Here is a 26,818-nt window from a genome sequence, read left to right on the forward strand (position 1 = left end):
ACAACTACATATAGGATATTTTAATGTCTGCCTAGAAAGTACTTAAGGCAGTTCCTCTGCCATAATGGTTAATACACATTACTATCCTTAGATATAAGAAAAGCCAGCAGAAACTGAAGTAACACAATATCATCTGTAGGACGTAGAGTAGCATTACTTTGAAGATAAATGATAGTTCACATTTACAGTGAAGATGGTGTGCACATCATTATTTATAATTTTACCATTTTTAATTTTGTCACTTCTCTATACATGCACTACTACATATGTTGCATGTCACAATATACTCTTCTGTTACCAGCTTACCACGACATTATTCCAATAACGCATACATTTTAGCTCAGTGTGCTGCATACCAATATATGAACCAATGAGAAAGCTTCTATGTGGTCGTTTCACCTGCTAGTAATAGTAGCCAAATCTCAACACTCACTTTGCTGACTTTTAAAGCAAAGGTCATTATTCTGCTCAACTTGGGCTGAAATATAGCTAAATGATAACATCTTAAGACTAATTATCACTACAACTCATTATTGCAACTAAGGAGTCAGTGAAAGAACCACAAAGGAGTAATTTAATTTCGTAGAAATAACTGCCAAATTTTCTTCAAATTACACTCTACTGTCTTAGAAAAGGACACATTAGAGAATATGGTATTGAATGTACTGTGCTTGTAAAAATGGATGGAATACCTTCGATCATTGGCCTTGTCAGTCAAGACAGACCCGAGGCTAACCAACAATAACAACAGATTACATATAATTTCTTTATTAAAAGAAAGTTCTCAGATTAGCGGTTAGCCTTAACCCTTTCGTTACTATATTTCTGACCAGAATACACCCCTCATGAGTTTCAATTAAATTCTAAAATAATCATCAATCTAGGCTTGTTTCATTAAATAACTGTAACTTTTTTTACTTATCAACATATTAATGGAACATAATTAAAGAAAGGGTTCTTAATCAATTCTATTGCATAACTTTTGTCTCAAAGTGACTTTAATTACAGGTAAATCCAGGTAAATTGAGCAAAAGGTAAAAATATTAAAATTTTGTTTAAACATCACCATAGAAAATGAATCATCAGCTAATATTCAAATGGGTATGCAACAAAATTTTGATAAAGAAGAATTGTGCACATCACTGTATCATCAGTTGAATTTAATGCACAACTGGTGTACCATAAAGGTGAAATAAAGTGAAATACTGGAATCCACCGTAAGTTTGACCGAACTAAAGAAATCAGTCAAAAAATAATATACGGCCCTGGTTATGGTATGGAAGTGATAAATTCCAGACCACATCGTTCCCTAGGCCATGCTGACTAACATTATTTTCCCTGTATAAAAACTAAATCCACGCAGTACCCAGTCATACTGAGTCATTTAAATATCTATGCCTTTGCTTCATATTTTGCTTATATTTCATCCAATATACTATCAGTATATTACCTATATCTGGTTTTTTTTTGTAAGTTTCCATTCCTTGTAAGTCTCCTCTGATTATTGCCTTCATTTCATATCTCGTAAATAATATATTTTTTAAAACTATTTGGTGGAGGTGAGAATGTAGTTCTTTGTGGTTCAGCTTAGAATTCTGAAGGTTAATGTCTTTAAGGAAAATTCGGACAAGGGAAAAGTTTCAAGGTGAGCGGCAGTGTTGAGAGAGAAAGAATCGAACAAATCGTTTAATGTAATGCTTTGAGATATAGGAGGGTTTATAAGATGAGGATAGACAGATGCAGTATCATTAACTTCATCTACAAACTTGTGTATTCTGGCTTAATAAACAGTTGCAAAGGAACTGCTAAATACAATTGAAAAATAGGATAAAATCTTTATAAGAATTTATCTAGTAGTTAGCGTAAAAAAACCTCATAAGAGAAAAATTTATTAATTATTCCTTTTGAATATATTTATTTATATTAAGGGCATTATTATACATAAATGCCTCACACTAGGAGGGACTCTTAAAGTCAAAACTACCATGAGCATTTGCCTCTCCTCTCTAAATTAAACAAGGATAAACCAAAACAGCAGCACATTTACATTTTGGCAATCTCCTATCATTGTTGGTTGATTCCTTGTGTCATTGCTATGATAAAACAAAAAGATTGAGGTAGTTTGAACTAAATGGATGACTTGAGGCTATAACATTTATGCAGTTATAGCTATATTATTAAAAAGGCGGCGAGCTAGCAGAAACGTTAGCACGCCGGGCGAAACGCGTAGCCGAATTTCGTCTGCCGTTACGTTGTGAGTTCAAATTCCGCCGAGGTCGACTTTGCCTTTCATCCTTTCGGGGTCGATAAATAAAGTAACAGTTACGCACTGGGGTCGATGTAATTGACTTAATCCGTTTGTCTGTCCTTGTTTGTCCCTTCTATGTTTAACCCCTTGTGGGCAATAAAGAAATATATGTTATTAAGAAGTTTGCTTCACAGCCACATGATTTCGGATTTTGTCCCACTTCATGATATTTTGGGTGTCTTCTTAAACTTCTTACTGGAATTAATAAATGGAGACTGTGTACCTTTGTGTATCTACTTTCATGTCTGCTTTACATTGACATTCTTTGAAAGACTGCTTTTTGTTAAGGTTCTGTAACTTAGTGCTTTGATGAATATGATAAATGCTGGCGTTATTATTACCAGAGGGCACACACTCTCCTATCCTGATGTAATCTCCAGGGATACAGGCATCCAGCAACAGGACCTCCTTAATGCTATGATGGACTGTGAAGTCTGGCGTAGCATGGTAAATTCCATTGTCTCGACCACGGTCGAACAATGCTGGGGTTATTATCAACTGAAACCTAGATCAGGGCTCTGCCTTACAAGGCCGTGATCCAATTGCTCTTCATTCTAGAGACTGAAAGAAATAAAAGAATAAAAGGGAGAGACAGAGAGTGTGTGTGTATACATAAACACACATGTACGCATGGCTATGAAGAACAAAACTTGGAGTAAAGACGCCACCTTTGAATGAATAAGTGAACTCTAGGTAATTTGTAAATTGAAATGCCCATACACATGTACTTGTGTACGTGTGTGTGGAAACACATACACACTCCTTTATGTATAAAATACATTTCAAGCTAGTATTTCCATTTATTACAGGTGAGATATTACAAATTAAAATATCTATTCAAAGCAACAGAGGTAGTTAAAGGAAACATTTAGGTTCCTGTATGGATAGTACAAACAGTCAGTGCACTGGCATTATAAAGGTAATATTACAAGTTTCAGTCAATTGCATGTAGTTTCTGAGTTACATGTTATACTGACCTACTTTTCAGAATGTTTGAGCACCTATGTCATAACAATGTTTTTCCATGACAGGAGTGGCTATAATTATTTGAGGTGGTTTCCGAGGGAACACAGTACTCATCCTTAAATTTCTGAAGTTACATTGGATTTGAAGGGATTTGTTCTGGAAAGAAATTTCAGGTTATTGTTGTTTAGACCAGTGGTTCCCAAAGTGGGCAATACTGCCCCCCCCCTCGCCTCCCTATGGGTAGCGGAAAGATCAAGAGGGGCATTGAAGGAAAGTGGGGCAATAAAAGGTTGGCTAAAAGGAGGCGAGGAATGTAACGCCACTTACCCACCCCCACCCCAAATAACAGGTTAATTAGGTTAAGTTTTATTTGTGAAATACTGCTGTTTGAATTTGCTGCAGAAAGTGGTCTACATTTGTGGTGCTGAGTGAGGGGCGGGGCACTAGGAATGTGGCTCCAGTGTCAAAGGGGTGACAGCCCGAAAAAGTGTGGGAATCACTGGTTTAGACTATTCAGGTAGTTGACTAACTGTTAAGTACAACCTACAGAGCCATCTCACCAACTTTATGTGCATTCCAACAGTGATTGGAGGCAGTGAGACTATAGATGTTGCAGCTATTGCAGTGAGTCTATAGACATATGTGTGTGTTCCTTATGTATGTCTCAGCTGAATGATGAGAGAATGTTTTTCAGGTGTTGTACTTGCTGTACTGCCTGAGTGTGGACTGTCAGCATTGAAGCTTGTTACAGAAACAAACTGTGCCTCTTGCATCTCCAGATGGTCTTTTCTGTTTTGTCGTGTAGATGGTCTTTGAGTGTTATCTGTGTACAACCTGTTATGATGTTTAATGTGCCTGTTTGTGTTCTTCATAGTTCAGTGTGGAGGGGCAGGACTGGCATAGTCCACAACGGATCTTATTGTTTGTATACCATTATTGTTTCTTTCTGTTGGACAAATATGGTGTCTGTTATTGCTCTCTTTTCTCTCTTTTTTTTTTCTCTTTTTACTTGTTTCAGTCATTTGACTGCGGCCATGCTGGAACACTACCTTTAATCGAGCAACTCGACCCCGGGACTTATTCTTTTGTAAGCCCAGTACTTATTCTACTGGTCTCTTTTGCCGAACCACTAAGTAACGGGGACATAAACACACCAGCATCGGTTGTCAAGCAATGCTAGGGGGACAAACACAGACACACAAACACACACACGCATATATATATATATATACATATATACGACAGGCTTCTTTCAGTTTCCGTCTACCAAATCCACTCACAAGGCTTTGGTCGGCCCGAGGCTATAGTAGAAGACACTTACCCAAGGTGCCACGCAGTGGGACTGAACCCGGAACCATGTGGCTGGTAAGCAAGCTACTTACCACACAGCCACTGCTGCATCTAAGTGTGTTTGTGTCTCATTTTCCTTTCTTGACTGTCTTATAAATTCACTTAAGCAAGAAAATTATGACAGACTAGAAAAAGATATATAATACCCTATTAACACAGTTTAATGAAATGAAAAGAAAAATAACCAAACAGTTAAATGTTTTTTCTGTTAAACGATATGGTTACTTCTATGAATTAAAAATTTTTAGCTGTTGGTAGATTTTGAAAATGAATTGTATCTTTAAACATTGGTGATTCTTTGAAAACTAACTTTAATATTTTATCTCTCTCAATCTGATAATATTTACATTGAAATATATATAACGCCATAAAGTTTCTGAATAGGCTCCACAAGAACATGAAAGTGATTCTATACAAACGACATGTGTTGTGTCTTGGAGGAGTTTTATGCAAATCTTGGTATTTTTTCTCTGTTTATGTGTAAATATATTTATTTTGTTGAGTCTGAAGGTTGGTCGCCTTTGATGTTCTTTGGTGTTGCTCACCAGAAGAAACAGTGGATTTGGTATGAGTTTATGTCTGTTGTCGAGAAACTAAGTTTCTAGAATGCTTTCATTAGGGTTGGAGTAGTTATACAGCAGTGTCTGGAGAATTGTTGAAGGATGTGGCATCACATGCATATGAGGCTGATTTGTGTTGTGTAGCTACCAATTGAAAAGAGTGGGTGTTGAATGGATCCTTATGATACTACATTTGGAAAATTTCAAAAATTAGAATTAATAGTGATCTAGCTATACAGCATGTCATTGCCAAACCTGCAAGAAATTGCAACCAAATCTACCCAGTTATCTTCCTATCTTTGTTTCATAATGGGACGATAAATACATGATTGATTCTATTACTAAGTGTAGCCTACCATTTTTTTAAGATTTAAGATGTGACTTGGGAGAGATTTTGCTGATATTTCAAACAGGTTACTACAGAGAGGTTGCCTCTTGGTTGTTGATTAAGGGTCCCTTAATTTAATATTTTTAAGCTTAATGTGAATATTAGGGTTTAGAATAACAAATGTCGTTTTAATGTTATTAATTCTAATATAAAAATAATGCATGTAGTCTGAAGGAATCTAACCCATAGGACTTGACCAAACACTGGACTAGGTGTATGTGTAGGTGGGTGCATATGTATGTATTAATAAACACAGAGTACAGAACTAAAAACAAAAAGTTGATTTCATACAAATGTTTCAAAAACTAAATATTAAAATCTGTGAAGACTATAAATGAATACAGTAACTATGGATAAATACAACCTAGCCAATAATGATTTCAAAGTTTGACACGAGGCCAGCAATTTTGGGAAGAGGGGGGTTAGTTGATCACATCGACCCCAATGCTTAACTGGAATGTATTTTATTGAACCTTGAGAGATGAAAGGCAAAGTCAACCTCGGTGGGGATACCACTTAGCTATTTTACCTGATGCTCTAAGGATTTTTATATGGAAGATATATAAAACAACATTGCTTATGTGACTGTAATGCTCATTTACAATCATTACATGATATCAATACAAGGGTAGGCATAAACATACATACACTCATGTGTGTGTGTGTGTAGATAGATAGATAGACAGACAGATAGATAATATGATGGGCTTCTTTCAGTTTTTGTCTTACCAATCCAGTTGCAAAGCTTTGATCAGCCCAGTGCTTGTGCTCTAGTAGAAGACACTTCCCCAAGGTGCTGCACTGTGGGATTGAACCCATTTTATTTCTTTCCATGCTGGCAGGATTTGGGGAGTTCATCAATGAGTTAATTCTTATTTAGAGTTATCATTCTCCTAGATGTTAAATGAAGGATCACACCTTTATTGTATGTCTATTTTTGGTATTTTTCTCTGGCTGGATGTCCTTCTTAAACATCAGCCACTTAACAGAGAGTACTGGATGCATTTTATCATGGCACCTGCACTAGAGAGGTTAGCATGTCTATGACAAGACCGAAGTGTCCTCTTGACCTTTCCTTTTTCTGCTCTTTTGTCAATCACTTTGTTGTGTGTACTCAATGCTTTTAATTGTGGTAAGTCAGTAGCCTCAAGAAAAACGTCTACAAATGGAATTTTTGAGAGTTGACATTCTTTTGAGAAATGAATGGGCATAGTGACAAAAGGAGCAGAAAAAGTGAGTTAGGGAAGTGACCGAAGCTCAACCACCTTCAAGAAACAGAGGCCATTGTGTTAGTGATAGACACAGCAGAGTGTATGTGTGTATATACAGGGTTGGCCAAAAGTCACCCGACAGTAAATCAAAATACTGTAAATACTGTCTGTAATTCTGTATTGACTCGATTGGGAAAATGTGTTGCTCAAGAAGAACTTCTGTTTGAACAGTTTTCATGATGTTACATATATGGATGCTTTTATTAAATTCATTCAGTTGTTCAACATAAATAAATCTTGGAATTAAATGGTTTTGATTTGTTATCAGGTGACTTTTGGCCAAATCTGTATGTATATGTGTGTGTGTATGTACGTGTAGTGTATATTTTTTTACATACATTGACAAATTAACAGAGTAGGATAAGGAAGAATTTGTGTATTTCAATTTATGGCATGTATTTTGTTTGTGTGTGTGTCTCTGTATTATATATATTTATTCTTTCTGAGGAATTTTCTTTTTTTAGTTCCTTTCCTATATTTGGCAGTGGCTACTAGTATTCATGTGTGTGTATACACACACATGAACACACAAACACACACATATATATACATATATATATATATATATATACATACACACACACGCACACACACGCACGCACACACACACACACACACACACACACACACACACACACACACACATATATATATATATATATATATATATATATGTGTGTGTGTGTGTGTGTGTTTGTGTGTCCCTGTGTGGTGTATATACGCACATGTGTAATTTTTTTGTGTGTTTGAGAGAAATACTTGCAATTTTGTGCATCCCAATTTACAGGATAAGTGAAACCAGTATTTAGTATTGTTTTAATGACAGCTAATGCACTATATAGGGCAAACAATGCTTCAGGATATATTTTGCGTAAGGAGTATTGTATTACTACAAAGACAAGAAACTAGTGTAATTTCAAACAACAACTTTTATGACATTTGTAAAGAAATATATAGTGTGTATGTATACAAACACACATACATATATGTATGTACATTATATATATATATATATATATGTGTGTGTGTGTGTGTGTGTGTTTGTGTGTCCCTGTGTGGTGTATATACGCACATGTGTAATTTTTTTGTGTGTTTGAGAGAAATACTTGCAATTTTGTGCATCCCAATTTACAGGATAAGTGAAACCAGTATTTAGTATTGTTTTAATGACAGCTAATGCACTATATAGGGCAAACAATGCTTCAGGATATATTTTGCGTAAGGAGTATTGTATTACTACAAAGACAAGAAACTAGTGTAATTTCAAACAACAACTTTTATGACATTTGTAAAGAAATATATAGTGTGTATGTATACAAACACACATACATATATGTATGTACATTATATATATATATATATATATATTATTATTATTATTATTATTATTATTATTATTATTATTGTAAGGTGGCAAGTTGGCAGAACTGTTAGCACACCAAACAAAATGCTTTCGTGAATCTTTACATTCTGAGTTCAAATGGTGCTGAGGTCAACTTTGCCTTTCTCTTTTTAAGGTTGATGGAATAAGTACCAGTTGAGCATTGGGGTTGATGTAATCAACTAACCCCTCTTCTCCACAAATTTCAGGCCTTATGGATTATTATTGTAATCTTCATTATTATTATTATGATTCAGGCAGTAAGCTGGCTGAATCGTTAGCACATTGGACAAATACTTAGCAGCATTTCATCTGATGCTTTGTGTTCTGAGTTCAACTTCTACCAAGGTCAACCTTGTCTGTCATCTTTTTGGATGTTGTTAAAACGCAGTACTAATTAATTACTGAGGTCAATGTAATCAACTAACCCCTTTCCCTTAAAAATGTTGGCTTTGTGCCAAAATATGTGAAAGTGTGTGTCCAAGTTGCTAAGGTGTTGAACTCACAGTTGCAATATTGTGGTTTCAATTTCTGGTTCAAATGGTTTGTTGTGTTCTTGAGCAAAACACTTCATTTCACATTCCTCCAGCCCACCCAGCTGTAAATCATCAGCCCTGAAATGGGCTGGTATCCTGTCCAGGGGGAGTGTTATGATCTCATCTCAGTCACTTATGTGCCACAGAAACTGAGTAACTGGCCTGTATCTGTTTTAAGACTCAATGATGATGATACGAACATTTTAAACAGTTATTGTTGTTATTATTATCATCGATTGTCCCCCTCCCCAGAAAATTCAGGCCTTGTGCCTATATTAGAAAGGATTATTATTAAGATGGCAAACTGGCAGAATCATTACCATGGCGGCAAAATGCTTAGTGGCATTTTGTCTGTCCTTATGTTCTGAGTTGAAATTCCACCGAGGTTGACTTTGCCTTTCATCCTTTTAGGGTCAATGAAATAAATACCAGTTATGCACTGTAGTTGATGTAATCAAGTTACCCTTCCCCCAAAATTTCAGGTCTTGTACCTATAGTAGAAAGGATTATTATTATCATTATTCTAGATGTTGCACAGCATACAATATCATAAGGTTGTTGATTGAAGATGTGTCTACCAGAAGTTTGTACTGTTTGTCAAATCACAACAAGGACCTCAGACAGACCATATTTTATGCAATATGCATACAATTCCAAGTAATACTGACTTTTGCAATACATCTAGATTGTAGGGTATCTCTAAGATTTTCAGATGTTTTTTCAGATTGGGTGGTATTGAGCCCACTGCTCTGATGATAATAGGTATAACCTTTATGTTCAACTCTTGTAGCTGCCACATCTTAGCGATCTCAGTTCTCAAGTCTTCATATTTATCAATGTTTTCTTTCATGATGATATGTTGATCTCCTGGCACTGTCACGTTGATTGGTACTCTTGTTTGTCTCTCCTAAAGGTTACTATATCCAGTACTCAAACAGTACTCAGCCTTCAGTACTCAAACACTTTGTCTGTCTGGAAATCAAAGTCCCAGAGGATTTTTGCCTTCCCTTTTCATCCATTACCTTTTCCAGTGTATGTTGGTACCAAGCACCTGTAACCTCATATCCATACTTACAGCATAGTAGCCAGTGGAGGTTTTGGGCTATACTTGTGTAGTACTATACCTTTATTGTTTGTTTTAGCCCTCACATGTTGTTTAAGAGTTTTGATGAAAAGCTTTGAACCTTTTCTTTTCTATTTGGTACTTCGTGTCGAGATATGCCCTTGCATATTCTTCTCCGTTGTCCTTTTGACCACTCTTTTATGCAATTCACATCTTTACGCAGAGTTAGAATATCGGCTTCAATTCTCCGCTTCCACCATGGCTCCTTCTGACCATCTACTTTTCTCTCTTTCTTTCCAACCAGTACACCTACTAAAATTGAAGCGGATCTGATCAAATCCCTTGTTTCTGTTAGATCTTTTGTCAGAATGTGTTTCAGAATCACATCAACTTTTTGAGTCATGTGTTTCACGTTGTTATGGTCAAAGCTTCTTAAATTCACCTGCTTGGTCTTTGTTCTTGTAATTCTTATATCCTTGAGTCTTTTCCTGGGGATATATTATTATTATTATCATTATTATTATTGTTGTTGTTGTTAAGGTCATGAGTTGACAGAATCGTTAGCCCATTGATCAAAAATGTTTAGCAGCATTTCTTCCAAATCTTTACATTCTGAGCTCAAATTCCACTGAGTTCAACATTGCCTTTCATCCATTCAGGATCAATGTAGTCAACTTTCCAACTCTTCTGAAAATTTCTGACCTTGTGCCAAAATTAGAAGGAATTATTGTAACAATACTGTAACCTCGTAATAGCCAAATTACTTGTTGATTTCATACCAGAAGCTGAGAACCAACCCCAGCAGCTGTCAGAAACCTGATGACTGCCAGGGTTGGCTCTCAACTCCTGATATGAAATTAATTAGTAATTTTGCTATTATGAGAATATAATAGTATTGAATTTTATTAATAATAACTAACTACATTCAATTAATTAATTCATGAATGCCTGTTTTTGTTGCCTCATAAAATATCAAGATGAAATCAAAGTGTGTGTGTGCACATATGCACGTACACAAGCAGGCTTTCAAGTTCAAGTCTCCAATTTGAAGATAACTTCTCCTTTTCCTCTCACCAGATTTGGAGATCTGCAAAAAAACAGTCATGACTGTTTTCTATTGGACTACCTATTCATGGATCAGATGCTCAAATTCGCTGCAAACTTTTCATTGTGTTTTTTTTTTTTTGTACTTAAATTTATTATATCTTTACCACATTTCATTTATTTTAGCAGCTCCGATCTTTTATTCTGAACTAGTTCATAATATTTTTGATAAATCATTTTTCTAATCAAATATCCAACTTAAATTTTGACTATATTTTTGAGGTCCGGTATTAAAAAAATAAAACTAGGAGATTACGGAGATGTACTTGCATAGCAAGTGACCTGATCTGAGATCATGTGCTGAAACAAAAAGAATTGCAGCGTGGAAGGTGTTTGTAAGCCATTTAAGAAACACACAAAAGCCGTTCGATTCACTTCAACATTTAAGTTTAATTTGTCAAAATATTTTCGTCGCTTTGAGACCGCGACTTGTTCACTGACAAAACTCCATGCTAATGAGTGCACAATCTTGAACAGGTCGCAGTCTCAAAGTGACGAAAATATTTTGACAAATTTAAATGTTGAAGTGAATCTAACAGTTTTTGTGTGTTTCTTAAATGGCTTATAAATACCTTCCACGCTGCAAAACTAGGAGAAATTATGACAAACACAAGTTTATATCATTTGTCCCTCTTTGTGTTCCACCATTGTGGTTGTTCAGAACCCTGCATTGGATTTTCCAAGTGCAATTGGTTGTTTAATTGTAATGGATCTTCAGGGAACATTTTATTGCATTATGTTACAGAGAATTAATGTCTGGAATTGGATAAGTGGTGGGGCATTTACTAAGTATTTTGATAGAAGTAGAGAGAAAGCTAAGGGCAGAGAAAGACAAAGAGAGACAAAGAAACAAGGCAGAGAGAAAAAGCAAAATAGAAAAAAAAGAAAGAAATAAGAGAGAAAAACAAAACTTGAGTCTTCAGAAGAAAATTTAACTTACTGTAAGATATTTCTGCAGGAAAGAATTTACCAGCTCATATATCTGAGATGGTACAGCTACTACAGGCACAAACATTGTCAATTACATTCTCTACCTCCCTAAATGCTAACTGATTGATTGGCTAAGATTCCTTTATCAGTATCTTACAACCACTGATTCACAGCTGTACTTCTGATCACTCTGATACACTTTCCTATTCATTTATCTTCTTCTTGTCATCCTTAATGTCTCCCTCCACCAACTTCACTCTAAACACTTTGATCGGTCCTAAAACAAGAAATCTAGAATTTTCTCTCTTATATTTGTCTTTTCTACAAAAAACATCAATAATATGCTTAAATTCCAATTGAACATCAGCTCCATCTGTTTTACAAGTCTCCAAAGAATCTGCAAAACTCTCAGGAGCCATTCACTGTAACTAATTACTAAAATATTCAACAGTGGAAGTATTCCAATTTAGACCTCCAATGGTCTGTCAGATTTGTTTTATACCAATGTTACATTATTTTATTTATGGTTGTTCGGTATTTCTCATTTGATAATATAACTTACACATGAATATACCACAATAATTATATAATACCCTGTATAAATATATTTAGATGATTTAGTATAAAAATATATATATTTACAGAGATGTACTTGCATAGCAAGTGACCTGATCTGAGATCATCATGTGCTAGAATGAAAACAATTGCAGTGTGGAAGGTGTTTATAAGCCATTTATATGCAGCACGGAATTTTGTCAGTGAACTGGTCGCGGTCTCAAAGCAACGAAAATATTTTGACAAATTAAATTTAAATGTTGAAGTGAATCTAACAGTTTTTCTATGTTTCTTAAATGGCTTATAAATACCTTCTTCGCTGAAATTGTATATATATTTAATTTTACTATAATACAGTGTGATTCAGCCAGTGAAAAAACATATGAACTGAACCAATGAAGTGTGGCTACTTCGACCTTGTTTGATATCATTAACTTTCTTATGAGCAAGATTGTGCACTCATTAGTTAGATTGCTTACATTACATATAAACAGTATTTTACCTCCTTAATGCTACAGAACTGGCCCTTATGTTCTTGCAGGAATTTTGGATTAGTCCATAATTCAGTTAATTAATCATGCTATGTTTCCTCAGTCTCTGCACAAGACTTTTCGTGTACTTATGTGCAGGCACTTACACACTCTCTCTTATTAATGGCATGTAATAAATACAACAAGCCATTAACTCCTATAAAACTACAGACTTTGAGTTGGAAGATGAATGATCTCCTTCTGTCTCTTTGTCTCTCTGTAGAAAACGTTCATTAAATTAGCCTATTTTTTTAATTAATGCCAGATACATGAACAAAATTAATTTATTTCTCTTCTGCCTCAAGGAAATAATTAAATAATTGTTAGTAATTAAAATACAATTTATTGGAGTTTAGCAAGTTATTTTCTGAAAGTTGCTTTCAATTTTCATTAATGCAAATGTTGACTGCAGTTTCCATAGTTCAGCTTGATTATATATATATTAGGGGTTACTGTAAATGCTTGTATGGAATTAGTAAAAGATTAGGGTTTAAGTGTAAGTTGAACTAAGATTAGTCTTAGGTTTAGAGTTTATCTTAAAGTTAACGAATCAATGACAGGAAATATTGTTATCTGTTTTGTTTTGAGTATTTATGCTAGGGTACTGTGTTTCTACAACTGTAAATACTATAGAAGCTGTCACCTCAGTGATTTCTATTACTATCATTACCTTAATTACTTCACTAAATGCTATATACATCACATTGCTGTATACACATAATTACCAGCATGGAAAAATACACATCAAAACGATTTGACTACTATTTGTAGCAGATACAACTATCTGCTACAAATGGTTGCTGCATTTCACTCAAAGAGAATATACCTATTTCTTTATTACCCACAAGGGGCTAAACATAGAGTGGACAAACAAGGACAGACATAGGTATTAAGTCGATTACATCGACCCCAGTGCGTAACTGGTACTTAATTTATTGACCCCAAAAGGATGAAAGGCAAAGTCGACCTCGGCGGAATTTGAACTCACAATTTAACGACAGACGAAATACGGCTACGCATTTTGCCCGACGTGCTAACGTTTCTGCCAGCTCGCCGCCTTTCAAAGAGAATATACCATTGTGCATAAAAAGATAATGCTGGTGACATTATTATTAGCTGGCAGATTAGTTGTATTTCATCTGTCTTTACATTCTGAGTTCAAATTCTGCCAAGATCAACTTGACATTTCATCTTTTTGGTGTCATTAAAATAAGTACCAGTTGACTACTGGGTGGGGTGGGGAGTCATTGTAATTGCCTCGCCTCCCCCCACTCCCTCCAAATTTCAGGCTGTGCTTGTTGTAGAAAGGACTATTAGTATTCTTATTATTATTAATGTTAAGGTGATGAGATGCAGAATCATTAGCACAGACCAAATGCTTAGCAGCATTTCTTCTAGTTTTATGTTCTGAGTTCAAATTCCTGCTGAAGCTGACTTTTTTCTTTCCGTCCTTTCAGGCTCGATGAAATAAGTACCAATTGAACATTGGGAATGATATAATCAAGTTAACTCCACCTTTGAACATTGGGAATGATATAATCAAGTTAACTCCACCTTTGAACTTGCTGCCAAAATTTGAAACATTATTAGTGCCTGCCGAATGGTTTCATTGCTCTGCACACATCTCAGACAGTCCCACCTGATAACACTTCCATGGCTCTAGGGTTTGTCTCAAACTGGGAGTGCTCTATACATATCTTAGACAGGAGCACTTCCAGTTTGAGATAAACCCTACAGGCATGGAAGCGCTATCAGGTTGGACTGTCCAAGATACACACAGAAAAAAAACATTCTGCAAGCACTCATGCAGTGCATGCGTATTACTGACTTGTGGAGTTACAACGAACAGCTGTTCTCACATGTGGGATGAAGTTGACTATTGGCAGGGCAGGTGGTGTTCCTCTGTCTAATAGCTATGAGGAAAGAGGTCGTGTGTTGGTCAAGGCTGAAAGGATTAAGGAAAGACACATTCCTCTTCAGTCAAACTCTCATCAACTTCTTCTTCTTCTTCTTCTTCTTCTTCTTCTTCTTCATCATCATCATCATCATCATCATCATCATCATCAATCATCATTATCATTATTATTATTATTATTATCATCATCATCATCATCAAAGCAGCAAGTTGGCAGAATCGTTAGTGCATTGGATAAAATGCTTGCTGGCATTCCTTCTGGTTCTTTATATTCTGTGTTATAATGCTGCTGAGGTTAAGTTTGCTGTTCACCTTTTGAGGTTGATAAAGTTTTGCTATGGGTTGGCTGTGTGTATTTCCTTTAGTTCTACTTATCGGTGAGATCTAATCACTTCATACTGGGTCTTTTGTTAACTTCTTTGTACTTTATGTATCTTCTATCGTTGAGACAAATCTTTTATACATCCAGCAAGTATTATTTGCAGTTCTCACCACTCTCAGTAATTTCATTTTCATCCATGTTTTGTTTTTTTCTTTTTTACATAATCATCAGAAATCTTTAATTTTCCTATACAATAATTTTAAGGCTTAAACTGATTGTCTAAAACAAGAAAAGATCTCATGTTTTAACAGCTGAACAATTTTCATTTCAAATTTCTTTGGTTCTAATGCTTTCATGTCAAACTGTAAACATCTTATAGAATCCCTTCGACTGCTGTTTTATTGATGAAGATTTGAACTTCTAAGTAAGGAAACAATAAAAATGACATAGCACCTGAAACAGATAAAATTTTGATTACTTGCCAGTGCAGCATCACATCATTATTATCATTATTTAATGTCCTCCTTCCATGGCAGGGGTTGGACAGTTTGACAAGCTGACAGCTGCACTAAGCTCTATTTGCTTTGGTATGGTTTATATGGCTGGATGCCCTTCCACTTCAGTGTTCTGATTCTTTTACATGACACTGGTCCTTGTGAGGTTACCAAGTTATTCACAAGACAAAACCTGTTTGATTGAGGAGTTACCATATTGAAGGAGGTAGCTTTATGCCTGATGATGAGAGGTTAAATTATGATAGAGGGACAGAAATAGGTGTTTTGCTGTAGAGGAGACACATGGTTGTTCAAGTTAGTGAAAAGGTATCAGGGCATACCTTCAAGTTACAGGAAGAGTGTCCCTTTTCCAAAAATTGACCTTCCTTTTCAGGGTGAGGAAAACTCTGATCAGTTACCTTCAACAAAGCTTATCTAAAATTTACAATAAAATGTGGCTGTTATGTCTGATGGGTGCTGCTACTTGCACACAAACATCCAAAGGAAAGCCATCCCTTAACGATCTTCAGACAATTATAAAAAAAAAAAAAGATGAAATTAGTTACAAAATGAGCATGTTATTGAGAAGCTCTCAGTAATCATTATCATCACCTCCACCATCATCATCATTCTTCTTTCCATGCTGGCGTAGGTTGGACAGTTTGACAAGTACAGATGAGCCAGAACAGAGTAGTGATTTATGAAATTTCAAACTCCAATGAATTGCACCACTCTACTTTCAGTATTGAGTACCTTGTTTTCTTCCTCTCATCTACATTACATAATCAGTCACTTTTTCCATTCATTCATCCATAAATCTACTTCCAATTTAATTGGAAAGTTAAATATATAAAATCATGTGACCGTATGTGTACCGTTGGTGATTTTTTTTCCCTCCATCTTCCCTTCTCTGGATCTTTCCTTTTCCTATGTTTCTAACGAAGAGTTCCGCTCGAAACGTTAAACCCTCCTTCTTCCCTTCCTTCCTGAGCGTCTAATAATACTATATTTGATCCACGTCCTCGCGTTGTTGTGTTTTCTCTTTGTGTTTCCATGTTTGGATTAACTTTATATATATATATGTGTGTGTGTGTGTTTATTTATTTATTCAGTATGTACTTATGCATAAATTTATTCAACTTTCTTTTTATTAATCTTTTTTAGCTTCAACTATATAAACCATAAACCATGCCGAAAAAGAAGTTTTATTTTGGTAAGTGATTTCTGTAAGCTGTAATTACTAATTTTCAGATATTACTAAACTTCCATAGAAGAAGCATGAATAAACTGAAATTAATGTAAACCCTTAAAAAATAAAAGAAACTACATTTCTCTGTTAGCATTTAGTGATAGTTAGTGGTCATTGTTTAGAGTCCGATCAACCATGATCAAATTGAACTAAGATCCAAGGTGTTCCAGCTAAGATTATGCCATCATTTTTCTCAGTCATATTCTACAAAGGAGCATGTTATTCAATATGAGACCAACCTCTTTAATACAGAAGGATGTGATTTGAGAATGATTTGGTTGTTATTTCTAGCCCTACAAGCCTCTGTGTAGAAACTCGCTGCATTAGCTTATGGAGCCCTTAAGCAAAGAATTTTACTTTCTTTATACCATCACCATCCAGCTATTAATTTTTAAAAGCTTTTTATGTTGTTTTCTTCTTCGGTAAGGTGCATCCAGCACAGATTGGAGGTGGGAGAGGTTAAGGTAATGATGGTGACAGTGGGGGGAATGTATATCTTCTAGTTAGGACCATAACACTTTAAAGTGCTCTGCGCTTTGTTTTTGTAAGATATTGTTATGTCTGTATATATATATATATACACACATACTTACACACATGCATGTGTATATGTACATAATGATTATGTGTGCATACATACCTGCATATCTCTCTCTCTCTCACACTCTCACACACACACACACACACACATGCACACAATTTGATTAGCTGCAGTTGCTATACTCAGGTTTTCACCCCCATTTAACAGTGGCATGTTTTTCTGAATTGGTTAAAGAACATGTTTGCTTTGTTAATTATTTGCACAGTATGAGAAGAGACCCCAGGTATCAACTAAATACAATCTAGCATCAATACACACACACACACACACACATATATGTATACATACACACACACACACAATTTAAGAAACAGACACCTTTACCCATTTTGTATACACACCAACATAAACATATGAAACACAGATTTGAACACCAAATCCAGTGTACATAAACACACACATGCACATACGTATACACATTCTCTCTCTCTCTCTCTCTCTCTCTTACACATAATACACACACACCAGCTTTATTCTTTCATTTTGTTATAACTGACATCTATCCAAAATCTCTCTTTCTCTCTCCCTCTTTCCCCTTTCCTTCTCTCAACTTTCCATGTTTTCACCCTATCTTGATATGTTTGTGTTTGCTGCTCTCTATTAATCAGTTAATTGACTAGGTTCAAGGTATTGCATAATTTCTATTGCAGAAAGCCTCTGACAATAACTCACTCTCTCTGTCAGCTTCCCTCTCTCTCTCTCTCTCTCTCTACAAGTGTGTGTGCATGCGCATATACACATTGTGAATACATAGGTGCAAAACAAGGTGAAGAAAATACTACTGGAATATCAGGATTTTGTTGAAACTAAAAAGCTTCACAAACTGTTACTCATAACTCTTTCTCTTTTACTTTCTCTTTTACTTGTTTCAGTCATTTGACTGCAGCCATGCTGGAGCACCGCCTTTAGTCAAGCAAATCGACCCCGGGACTTATTCTTTGTAAGCCCAGTACTTATTCTATCGGTCTCTTTTGCCGAACCGCTAAGTGACGGGGACATAAAGACACCAGCATCGGTTGTCAAGCAATGCTAGGGGGACAAACACAGACACACAAACATACACACACATACATATATGCATATACATATATACGACAGGCTTCTTTCAGTTTCCGTCTACCAAATCCACTCACAAGGCATTGGTTGGCCCGGGGCTATAGCAGAAGACATTTGCCCAAGATGCCACGCAGTGGGACTGAACCCGGAACCATGTGGCTGTTTCACATAACTCATCATCAGCAGAAGTTTGATGATCAGTTATGTGAAACACTGAGTAACAGTTTGGGAAGTTTTGCAGCCCCAATAAAGCAAGCATTATATTATCATCATCATCATCATCATCACATCCACTTTTCCATACTTGTATATGAATCAACAGAATTTGTTGAGCACATTTTTTACTGCCAGATGCCCCACCTGATATTTTTTCATGAAAGACTAGAAATGAATGACACCACTTGTATGAGAGTAACTCGCTTACACATGCCAAAACAAGGGAACACAAATATGCATGCATACACACACACATGCAGTAATGGGCTTCCTTCAGTTTCCATCTACCAAATCTACTCAAGGTTTTAGTAGAAAACATTGGGACTGAACCCAAAACCATTTAGTTGGGAAGTTAACTATTTAAGCACACAACCATGCCTGCATCTTATATGTGTGTGTGTGTGTGTGTGTGTGTGTGTGTACATATTTTCGCACACATGCACACTCAATTTTTTATATGCTCCTGCCAACCTGACTAGCTCCTGTGCCTGCGGCATGTAAAAAGCATCATTCAAGCATGGTCAATGCCTGAGCCACCTGGCTGACCCCTGTGTCAGTGGCACATAAAAAGCACCCACTACACTCTCAGAGTGGTTGGCATTAGGAATGGCATCCAGCTGTAGAATCCTTACCAGATCAGATTGTAACCTGGTACAGCCTCCTGGCTTGCTAAGTTCTCAGTCAAACCGTCCAACCCATGCCAGCATGGAAATTGGACGTTAAACAATGATGATGATGATATATGTGTAATTAGATGCATTCTTACATGTGTATGTATGTATTTGTGCATATATATAGATATGCATATATCATATTCCCTTTCGTCATCTGGCTGCTCATCCCATTGTTTCATGCTAGCATTGACTTTACAATGAAACCATCTTCCTAACACTAGGATTGTTCATCAGAGTCCAAGACAGTTTATATTGGAGTTACTATACTTTTAACTGAGAAAGGGTGCTGTGGGGAAGAGATTCACACAAAGGGTGTTAAGGAAAAAGTGTAACAAGAGGGAAAATGAAAAGTAGTGTTAAGGCTAGTGAGAGGAAGTTAGTGATAGGACCAGGGGCCTCAGTTGCCTTAAAAATGTGAAGCTCCTCCTGCGCCAGTTTGGTACTATGCAACATACCACCTGGATTGATGGTGGTACTTTGTTTTTTAATTGGGAAATAGTAAGGGAGACTTGTCCCCTGGTACACCTCCCCCCCCCCTGAAACAAGGCTCTTGAATAGGACAATTGGGAGGGTTGAATAGGAGAAAATGCTATGCTCCTCCATGTTATGTATGGGTAGATAATGTGGTACTTGACAATTAAGAATTGGGCCATATTTTCAAGGTAACATCACCAAAAGTGCATTGCAACAATCAGGGCATCAGAATCAGGGTGGATGGTAAAAGTTGCCAGAGTAATCTCTCTCTGTTCAATGATCATAACTGAGGGGTAAGTTGGAGTAGCAGGATATAGTTGGTGGAGGTGTGAAGAAGAGAAATATTCAGTGTGCACAAATTGAGTATTTTTCTTTCAATTGTGAGTAGCATAGCTTGATGAGTAGAAGAAAGGATAAGAGAATGAGAAGGTACAGAACAGGCACAGTAACTGAGAGAGTAGATGAGGGCAGGTTGCATACACTAACCCAATATTTCAAAAAGGGATTTGGCCAAGCTTATATGTGAGATTAGGTCTTCTGTAGCACCAAATATCGTCATAGTCTCCTAGCATCTCCTTTATCAATTTGAACATCTTGGGGCCATTTTTCGCTACCTCATTTCGAGTTTCTCTTACTCATTTGTGTCTGTCTGTCTATCTATCTATCTACCTAAACACACACACATGTACATATATGTGTGTGTGTATATGTTTGTGTGTATATTAACTTTGATGTTGGCTTGGTATCATAAAAATATCAAAAGCACTTGATAAACATCTCTCGCTTTCTTTTCTTTTTCTGTACACACACACACACACACAGTTTCTTTTCACATGGTCAAACATACAAAGTAAGTTAAAACACATACGTACAATTTCTGTATAGTCTCCTTATTTTTACTATCTCCAATCAAGTGTTGTGCACAAGTTCTGGTCTAATTGTTACAGAGAAGTCAGCTTTTGTAACTTACTAGAAATTTTGTTAATTATCTAAGTTTGTTGGCCAACTCAAACTGACTTCTGTCTCTCTTTTTCTCTCTCTTCTCCCTCTACTCTCGCTCTCTCTCTCTCCATCCCATTCTCTGAGTGCTACTATGTGTGTAAACCAGTCAGTCTTAAAAGGTGTGTGTAGGGCCTGTTTCTGTGTTTGTTGGGTGTTATGTATGGTAGGAGAATTCTCTGGGAACTGTGTGTATGAATGTACTTCAATTTTGTGAGGGGGTTCGTATGAATTATTGTTCTGTTGAAGAAGATAAATGTATGACTATGTATGTCTCTTAGTGTATGTCAGTATGGTTGGTTGTCGGTGTCTGTGATCATGTTATAAATATATGAGTCAGTTATATAATATTGCTGTCTTATTTGAGAAAGATATCCAAATACACTATAAGGTTTATTAATTTACTAGCTTAAAGCCACACTCCATGCAGCTAGCTCCTATGGGGCTGATTGGGTCTGCGGCCCAAAACAAAAGAGAGCTAAATAGCATGACTATAATACGTCTGTAATGACTGTATACCCCAGTGGTGTTTGATCAGAAGTTAAGGACAGATGAGAATTAATTCTGTAATGCAATCATTCAATTGTTCCAGTCCCAAGTTGAATTCCAACTGTTGGCCAATTTGTCCCAAAGTTCTTATCTCGATGTAAAATTAACAAAGTGAATGTCATTTATCTCCCCCTTAATCTCTGACGTCATCTGACAAATGTCAAGCAAGATAGTGTGAATCAGCGAGGCTCTACCTCCTGGAAATAGCAGCCAAAATGTTTTTAAATCAGATTTCAATGCTGGATGTTCAAGAACCAAACGAAGGGTAGATTTTCAATCCTGGCATCATGTATAATATGTCTCTGAAGAGCAAGTATAGACTGAGATATAGGAGTCCCAGATAGAATTTCACTTTTATTAATTATAGATTAATCAATTAAGGTAGCAAGCTGGTAGTGTTATTACTATGCTGGAAAAAAAAAAATTAGCAGCATTTCTTCCAGCTCTTTACATTCTGAGTTCAAATGCCACTATGGTCAGCTTTGTTTTTCATCTTTTCAGGATTGATAAAACAAGTAGCAGTTGAGCACTAGGGTCAATGTAATTGACATTTCCCCTCCTTTCAAAATTGTTGGCCCTTAGCCAAGATTACGAAGAATTTATTTATCAGTTTTGTATAAAATATTGCTTTGAAAAAGTGTTAGTGTTGCTGTTGTGCTGACCTATGACATAGAAGTCATCATCATCATCATCATCCGCTTTCCATGCTAGCATGGGTTGGACGGTTCAACTGGGGTTTGGGAAGCCAGAAGGCTGCACCAGGCCCAGTCTGATCTGGCAATGTTTCTATGGCTGGATGCCCTTCCTAACGCCAACCACTCCGTGAGTGTAGTAGCTAACAAAATTTGTTGGTGATCACACATTTATCATCATATTTATAGAGTTGTAGAATATCCAATGTAACAAGTTCCCGCATTTGACAAACATTCTTACTTTGGTTACACTCTCTCTATTATCTGAATATTTCAGAATCAGTAGGTCCCTATTTTGAAAATGTTGGGGATTCTGTAATCTGTGTGTGTGTGTATGGTATGCATGTGTAGTTCTCTCACAAAAATACAAGAACTTGTCAATTATTCAAAATAAAGTCTTTTGCCTTAAAATAGCATTCATACAAGAAACACAAATGAGCTTAATGCAACCCTCGGCAACTGTAAGTTGAAGCATCCCCACTCATTTGAATTAAATTCACTGACACCATCCCAATTTGCTTCATTTCATTTGCACCCACCATAAAGAATCTACTGAAATTTGAACCAGCATTCAACAACTGCTTCCATTCTGTCCACTCCTGCAATCATAAAATTATATTTATTTCAACTAAGACTTTAACCCTTTAGCATTCAGATTACTCTGTCAAATTTCAAGGTTATTGATACTCATTATTTTGAATTAGTTATGCATTATCTTGTAGCTTTAAGAGTTTGATAGTGTGATAGTTTATTTTTAGAATGACATTGTTGTGAAGATGTGGGAGGTTAGATCTGGCTCATTTGAACTTCAACTGAATAGGATATTTTGGCTGAATATGGTTGGTTTAAATGCTAATATGGGTTAAGTATAACCTGATAGCTTATTTGACCAATCTTATTCAACTACTAGTTGAATAAGCCATCAAACAAAACTTGGTTCCAGTCAAAATAAATTTTATAATGAATTTGACCGTACTTTCTACTTATTAGTATATGTTCTGTAGTTATTCTTATTCTTGCTATAGAATCATCACTTGAAATCAACCCACTCATGCACACATACACACATGTCCATATAAGCAGTTGTACAATTAATTCTTTCTATTATATGTACAGGGCTTGAAGTTTTGTGGGAGGAGGTAAGTCAATTACATCAACCTCATGCTAGATTAGTACTTATTTCATCAACCCCAAAAGGATGAAAAGCAAAGTTGACCTCAGCAGAATTTGATCTCAGAACATAAAGTTGGAAGATAGTTGCACAAATACTGCAAACAATTCGATTAATATGCTACATTTCTCATTCCAAAATGTTGCATGATACTTTTTAAAATATTCCCATATTGAATCTCATTGCCCTCCAAAATATTGCTAAAATACACACTACACTTCACATAATATGCCTAGATTGCTGCACTACCTTCTCTTGATATACCACCACTGTCACTTCTCACAATCATCATCGTTTAACGTCCGTTTTCCATGCTAGCATGGGTTGGACGGTTCAACTGGGGTCTGGGAAGCCAGGAGGCTGCACCAGGCTCCAGTCTGGTGCTGCTACGCCAGTCATTGGGTATGACTCCATCATGAACTACCTGGTTTACAATGCGGGTAACTAGGCCATAGCCCACACCACCATTTTAAGCATCTCAGCAGTGATTCCTGATGGGCTGGGGGGCTTTTCCTGGCTTCATACCCTTAATTGCTTTATCTACCTGGGAGCTGTCTATTCGGATAGCTGGTCCCTCTACTGCGTCAATATTTGGCAGGCTCTCTTCCTCCCATTCATTCTCCACATTCAGCAGTATTTCATAATGGCTTCTCCAAGCCTCTTTCTTTACAGAATCATTAAAAGCAAGTGCACCATCATCCATGCAGACATATTTCTCTTCCGTGACATCACAATTTTCTCTCACACACTGTCTTGCAATCCGAAATAGTTCAGTTCGCTGAACATTGGCAAACTTATACCTCACGTCGCTGGACATTGGCAAACTTCTTCTTTTCTGCTTCGCCCCTGGCTATGTATACCTGCCGCCCCGCACCACTACTATCCTCTAGACCAACAAGCATCATATCATAAGGTGCTCAGTGAGATTTCAGTTTGTAATCATGAAGTATGTATGTAAAACATTGCATATCCCTTCACATTACTCTTAAATATTCATTAAATAACCTTTAGTACCATACTGATGATGAGTGGCACTAGCATTCTAGATGTAAGCAAGCCAAGAAGTTACACCTGTATGAGAATAGTCATTATCTAAATTACTAATCCTGGTAAAAGGAAATGGTGGGGGATAGTCTTGAAATTTTAATTACTATCAATTAAAAATAGAATGTGATGGAAATAGGTCTAATCTTGAGTAGTGTGGTGCCTACTATCAATATGCTTTGTCTTATTGGACCACTTCAAGGTTTAGTAAATAAAAGGTAGGCTTCCTACAGCCTGTGAGTCAACTCTTGCCTGCAAAGGGATTTTGACAGGCTTGTATGCAACTATTATGATTCTTATCTGGCGATAAATGATTTTTACCCTTTATTCTAAGCATTTCAAAGTGAACTTTCAAGCAACCCATGGCAGCATCAAATTCTACATTGGTCTTTTGATTGAATTAAATTATATCATTTTCTTTTTTATACTTAATTAACCTCCATTCAGTTCACCATGTTCATACTTTTTATGCTCTAATTGTTTTTTGAATGTTTTTAATAGATTCAGTAGATAACTGATTAAAACCATGTGCAATTGAATTAAGTTTTTTAATTATTATTTAGTATACTTTACAAAGCAAAAATGATTTTGTAGTATGCATCATTCATTGATTTAGTGAAAAGCATAACTAAATATACTTCAATGAATTGGCATATTTCAAATTTTTTATACTTTTTATCAGGCCCACTTGCCATTGCTTAATATGTCATTCATCTTGCAAATGCAAAAAGGTTGCTGACCTTTTCTTGTTCAACTTTCTACAGAACTTGACTGAATAAAGAAGTAAAGAGGACTTCAGAAATATACAGAGAGTGACAGTATAAATTAAAAGAATGACTGTGAAAACATACCCAGGAATGCATACCACATGACCGTGTGATTAAGAAGCTTGGTCTTGGGTTCAGTCCCACTGTGTGGCAGCTTGGGCAAGTAACTTCTGCTGTAGCCTGGGGCCAACCAAAGCTTTATGAGTAAATTTGGTTGATGAGAACTGAAAGTGGCCTATCATCTGAATATATATGTGTGTATTTATGTGTGCCCTTGTCTTGATATCATCTTGTAGTTGTAAATAAGCATCAATCTCATGCAAGTGATATTGTTTATTGTTCATTTCCAGTCTTCTATGTAAAATATGTCTGTCCATAGGAAATATTTCCTTGCTTGGAATCGGATGAGAGTTGGTGACAGGAAGGGTATCCAGTCATAGAAAATATCTGCCTCAACAAATTCCATCTGACCCATGTAAGCATGGAGAAGTTGACATTTAATGATGATGATCTGTCCAAAATTAACTCAAGCAATTAAACAAAAGCACACATAATGCCACTTACTCAGTCTCCTTGGCAGATAAGTGACTGAGATCACAACATTTCCTCTGAATAGGGACACCAGTCCATTGCAGGGTTACTCATTTACAGCTGAGTGGACTGGAGCAACATGAAATGAAGTGTCTTGCTTAAGAATACAATGTACCACCTGGTCCAGGAATCAAAACTTGAATCTTGTGATCATGTATGCATCACCCTAACCCCTAGGCCACAAGTCTTCACTCCACCATATTCAACACATTTAATTTCTATGGCTCAGTGTGGTTTGTCATAGTAGTAGTAGGTAGCAAATTGGCAGAGTCATTAGTGTATCAAGCAGAATACCTCACAGTCTTTGTTCTGACTTGCTGCACCATAAGTTCAATTCCCATTATGGTCATCATTTCTTATGTTCCTTTGAATGGAAAAAGTACCAAGCTGGGGTAGTGGATTGGCTGGGCTGTAAGAACATCATAGGATGCTTTCTGGTATTCTTTCCCTGCTCTTTGCATTCTGAGTTTAGATTCCACTGTGGCCTACTTGGCTTCAGTCAGTAGACTCATTCTCTCACCAGGTTTAACATTACCACATGACTCTTTGCATGTCTTAGCAGAGTCCACTCTTTTGCAAGCATTTGGGCCAGATTTCCAGTTTGAAACTAGTGAGAGAAAAGGAGGAAGTATCTTCAGAGGCCCTTTAAAGGGTTATGAGTACTGCCTTTTCTCCTACTAAAACATAAAAATAAAATGTAGTCACTATTTTACTGTGGTGATGTGGGGTGCAGTGTAACTCCAATATGTTTCTACTGAAGCAGAGTTATAATATTTAGCAACTGATTGGCCTTCCAATCCAACACATTATAAGTACCATGATTCAATTCTCTGTTGCTTTTTTCTAATGAGGTACAGGAAGAAGTTCTGCATGTGTGTAAGAGAAAGAGAGAGAGTGTTCATGGTCAGTTTATTTCATTTTCCCGTAAAAAAAAGAAACAAAAACAGCATTTCAAATATCTTTAGTATGTGCGTGTTTGAATGTGTGCATATCAAGTGTGTGAGTTTAAAAAGAAAAAAGGAAGAAAGAAAGAGTTCGTGTAAACAGAAAGAGAAGTTTGGT

The 26,818-nt window shown here is 36.3% G+C and overlaps 1 protein-coding gene across 3 annotated transcripts in view; it reads left to right on the forward strand.

The window, feature by feature from the left end:
* The window catches only part of LOC115228799 (mitogen-activated protein kinase kinase kinase 2), a 284,061-nt gene that overhangs the window by 148,266 nt on the left and 108,977 nt on the right, over window positions 1-26,818 (forward strand). For 2 of the 3 annotated variants that reach the window (XM_036500463.1, XM_029799289.2), the window contains one exon: window positions 16,838-16,886. The gene's annotated coding sequence lies outside the window, so the exon portion shown is untranslated. Of the gene's footprint in view, window positions 1-3,106; window positions 3,228-16,837; window positions 16,887-26,818 lie in introns of those variants that run through there. The other variant, XM_036500464.1, reaches the window with a different exon arrangement.

The sequence above is a fragment of the Octopus sinensis genome, linkage group LG2 (assembly GCF_006345805.1).
Source record: "Octopus sinensis linkage group LG2, ASM634580v1, whole genome shotgun sequence".
NCBI lineage: Eukaryota > Metazoa > Mollusca > Cephalopoda > Octopoda > Octopodidae > Octopus > Octopus sinensis.